At 49.0% G+C, this 5000-nt stretch overlaps 1 pseudogene; it reads left to right on the forward strand.

Moving 5' to 3' along the window:
- LOC116609377 overlaps positions 1-5000 on the forward strand; it is an 8094-nt pseudogene that overhangs the window by 580 nt on the left and 2514 nt on the right.

Consider the following 5000-nt stretch of genomic DNA (forward strand, 5'->3'; position numbering starts at 1 on the left):
AGGCGGTGGAAAGGTAGGTTTGGACTCTCGGGCCCGAACTGTTACAGTCCTCCGTTTGTCATGGCCCGGACCTGACCGAGGAGCTTGCGGTGCATGCCGTTCGGCTAGGGTCCCGTCTTCCCGGTCGGTCGTCGAATGCGGTGGACTGCGTGCAGTGCGCCGCGACTGCTGCCGGTCGCGAGGGCGGTGATTTCGTACTATGCACCCACGACGTTGGTGGTCATATGGCCTCATCCGACCCGTCTTGAAACACGGACCAAGGAGTCTAACATGTGTGCGAGTCTTTGAGTGATCGAAACTCCGAGGCGTAATGAAAGTGAAGGCGACTCCGGTCGCTGAGGTGAGAGCCTTTTACAAAAAAAAGGCGCATCATTGACCGACCTATTCTACTCTTAGAAAGGTTTGAGTAAGAGCGCATCTGTTGGGACCCGAAAGATGGTGAACTATGCCTGAATAGGGTGAAGCCAGAGGAAACTCTGGTGGAGGCTCGTAGCGATTCTGACGTGCAAATCGATCGTCAAATTTGGGTATAGGGGCGAAAGACTAATCGAACTGTCTAGTAGCTGGTTCCCTCCGAAGTTTCCCTCAGGATAGCTGGAACTTACGGCAGTTTTATCAGGTAAAGCGAATGATTAGAGGTGTTAGGGTTAAAACAACCTTAACCTATTCTCAAACTTTAAATTGGTAAGAAGTCCGACTTGCTTAATTGAAGCCGGACAGTGAATGCGAGTTCCTAGTGGGCCATTTTTGGTAAGCAGAACTGGCGATGCGGGATGAACCGAACGCGCGGTTAAGGTGCCAAAGTCGACGCTCATCAGACCCCACAAAAGGTGTTGGTTGCTCTAGACAGTAGGACGGTGGCCATGGAAGTTGGAATCCGCTAAGGAGTGTGTAACAACTCACCTGCCGAAGCAACTAGCCCTGAAAATGGATGGCGCTCAAGCGTCGCACCTATACCGTGCCGTCGGAGCAGATGCGAAGCTCCGACGAGTAGGAGGGCGTGGGGGTCGTGACGCAGCCTCTGGCGCGAGCCTGGGTGAAACGGCCTCCAGTGCAGATCTTGGTGGTAGTAGCAAATATTCAAATGAGAGCTTTGAAGACCGAAGTGGAGAAAGGTTCCATGTGAACAGCAGTTGGACATGGGTTAGTCGATCCTAAGAGATAGGGAAATTCCGTTTGAAAGCGCCCGATCTTGACAGCAGACTTGGTTAACCAGATCGCCCAGTACAAAGTCTTCAGCACTATAGATCTACGCAGTGCTTATCATCAGATCTCTCTCAAAGATGAGGATAAACCGTACACAGCATTCGAACCGTACACAGCATTCGAAGCTAGAGGTAACCTGTATCAGTTTAGCCGACTCCCATTCGGCGTCACCAACGGGGTGGCCTGCTTCCAGAGAGAGATGACTAAGTTTGTGGAAGAGAACAATCTCAAAGCGGTCTTCCCTTATCTCGACAACATCACAATCTGTGGGAAAGACCAAGAAGAGCATGATTCCAACCTTCAGAGTTTCCTTGAAGCTGCTAAGCACAAGAACATCTGCTATAACAACGACAAGAGCATCTTCTCCACCAAGCGTCTTCCTATCCTCGGATATGTGGTTGAGGAAGGGAATATCAGTCCAGACCCAGAACGTCTACGCCCTTTGCGAGAGCTACCCGTTCCAAGTGACTCAAAGTCTCTGAACAGATGCCTCGGATTGTTTTCCTACTACTCACAATGGATACCCGCATACTCGGATAGAATCAAGCCAATAACCTCCTGCAAGGTTTTTCCATTACCCGAGCCCGCTGTCGCGGCCTTTGAGAGTATCAAGAAGACGGTGGAGGAAGCTTTTGTTAGTGCAATCGATGAAAGCATTCCATTTGAAGTTGAGACGGATGCTTCAGAGGTGGCATTAGCTGCCACTCTCAGCCAAAATGGGAGGCCAGTTGCATTCTTCTCAAGAGCCTTACAGGGTAGCGAGCTCAAGCACGCCTCAGTTGAGAAAGAGGCACAAGCGATTGTAGAAGCTGTCCGACACTGGAGGCACTTCCTAACAGGGAGGCACTTCACTCTTAAAACAGACCAGAAATCAGTATCTTACATGTTTGACCAGTGCCACAAAGGGAAGATCAAGAATGATAAGATCATGCGGTGGAAGATCGAACTCTCCTGCTATAGTTTCGATATCATTTACCGTCCTGGTAAAGAGAACATTCCACCCGACACTCTGTCCAGAGCTACTTGCGCCACATTGAGTGAAGATCCCCTCTACCAGCTCCACGAGTCACTCTGTCATCCAGGGGTCACCCGACTCAACCACTTCGTACGCACCAAGAACCTCCCTTATTCCCTTGAGGAGATCAAGAGCATGACAAGTAAGTGTCCAGTTTGTTGTGAATGCAAACCACAGTTTCATCAACCTCCCAAAGTTCCTCTCATTAAGGCTACTAAACCTTTCGAGAGGATAAACATTGATTTCAAGGGCCCCTTGCCAAGTAACAATGGCAACAAGTTCTTCCTCAATGTGGTTGATGAATATTCAAGATTCCCTTTTGTCTTCCCTTGTCCTGATGTGTCTACACCAACAGTGATCAAGTGTCTTACCTCCTTGTTTACGATGTTCGGTATGCCAGCCTATGTACATTCGGACAGGGGCTCCTCCTTGATCAGCCAGGAACTGCGAGACTTCCTGAATGAAAAAGGGGTAGCCACAAGCAGGACAACTGCTTACAATCCCGAAGGCAATGGGCAAGTGGAGAGGTATAATGGAGTGGTATGGAAGGCAATTTCAGCATCCCTGAAGTCTAAGAATCTGCCAGTAAAGCGCTGGCAAGAAGTCCTCCCTGATGTTCTACACTCCATTCGTTCTCTGTTGTGCACGGCTACCAATGAGACACCCCATGAGCGATTCTTCGGTTTTCCCAGGCGATCCTCTTCCGGATCTTCCATCCCAACATGGATGAGTGAGCCTGGACCGGTCCTACTCAAGCGTCACGTCCGTGCAAGCAAGACAGATCCGTTAGTTGATGAGGTGGAATTGCTTCAGGCGAATCCTCACTACGCCCATGTGCGCTATCCAGACGGCCGAGAAACAACAGTCTCTACCAAGCATCTTGCCCCCAAAGGTGAAGTACCAACAATGTACCCACTCCCTCAAGTTAAGCCTACCGTTCCAGGTGAGCATCACCCTGCTACTGGTAGTTCCCCACCTTCCTCGGAGATAGAAGTGGAGATAGGTGTGGGCGAATTTGGAGTAGGCGGGTCTACATTCAGAGTGCTGAAGCTACAGACGGAGAGGGGCGGTTCGGAGCCCTTGTACTGGAAGATGACACTTTCGTGCTTTGACTGAAAGTCTACTCCTAATATGAGGTCTGCACATAGCCCAGGGAGTACAGAAAACTTGAGGCCTTCATATCTCCGTCCTTGGTAGGTAAGATCAACTGTGCAAGTACCACTAACCTTGATGGCGCCTGTCGAGGAGGTTGCCATGGATACGGTACTAGATGAGGGCTGGACTGTCAGACTTGCTTGCTCTACTAGACTGGGATGGATATAGCTTTCACTACTCCCACTGTCAAACAGGGCCTTGACTTGCAATCCTTGGATATTGACGACACCACATGATTTAGAGAGGGATTTTGGTGGGTTAGCTGTCAATGTGGCGAGTATCGGGGACCAAGTTGCTGCCGAAACTCTTTCTTTTGGAACCGCCTTTCCTTTACAAACTTTAGCAAAATGGCCTTTCTTTTGACACTTGTTGCAAATAGCCTCCAGGGCAGGACACTTCGGTCGAGGGTGTTTCTTGTTTCCACAGAAAAAGCAAGTAGCTTTATCAGGTTTCATTGTAGCTACAGTAGACTCGTCAGGCTGTTCTGCTGACAATGAGGTGCTGTTACAAGGTAGTGCTGCATTTATAGGTATCTGTGGTGCTCCATATGATTCTGAACTCCTCATAGCTGACTCCAGAGCTCGAGCCTGGTCAAACATGGTCTTTAGATCAAGTGTTTTGTTCTCCAACAATCGTTGCCTGATTGTGTTGGATTGCAGACCTGTAATAAACGCATCCCGTATGCTCTCTTCGCTGTACTGCGCTGCGGTTACACTCTTAAAATCACAGTCCTTACTCAGTGTTTTCAGAGCTTGCAAGTACTCATCTAAGCTTTCCGATGGTTGCTGGCGTCTCGTTGCAAGTAGATGGCGAGCGAAGATCTCATTCCGTGGTCTAACATAAAGGGCTTGTAGCGCCTCAATTGCTGCATCGTATTCAGTACAATCTTCGATGTGTTGGAAGAGTGTTGGAGAAACAAAGTTAGTTAAAACGGTCAACTTGTCCAGGCCCGTCTGAGGTAGAACTTGTACGAAATTTTCGAAGGTCCTTTTCCAATGGAGCCATTCCTTCTGGGCCGTGCCGCTATTTGGATCGGTTTCTAGGCGTTCAGGACGCAGTACTTTATCCATGGGACTTCAGAAAATATGTTGATTAAATTTGTAGTAGAAGGTATGCCTCTAAACTGAGGCTTTAATCAACATAAATCTACAGCTTGTGAAACTAAACCGAAAACTAAGCAAGATGGCTGCCCCCTGAGATTCTATGGGGTAAAACCGCTGTACAACAATAAACATAACACAGGCAGCCCAACACGTAATGTTCAAGGTTCTTAACATACATAAATACTACAGGCCGCCTATCGAAAGGGAATCGGGTAATATTCCCGAACCGGGACGCGGATATTGCCGTTCGCGGCAGATGCGGTAACGCAAACGAACCCGAAGACGCTGGCGGGGACCCTGGGAAGAGTTCTCTTTTCTTTTTAACGAGCTTTCACCCTGAAATCAGCTTGCCTGGAGATAGGGTTTAATGCTCGGTAAAGCACCACACTTCTTGTGGTGTCCGGTGCGCTCTCGACGGCCCTTGAAAATTCGGGGAAGACATTGATTTTCGTGTCCGGTCGTACTCATAACCGCAGCAGGTCTCCAAGGTGAGCAGCCTCTGGTTGATAGAACAATGTAGG

This window comes from Nematostella vectensis, chromosome 14 (assembly GCF_932526225.1).
Source record: "Nematostella vectensis chromosome 14, jaNemVect1.1, whole genome shotgun sequence".
NCBI lineage: Eukaryota > Metazoa > Cnidaria > Anthozoa > Actiniaria > Edwardsiidae > Nematostella > Nematostella vectensis.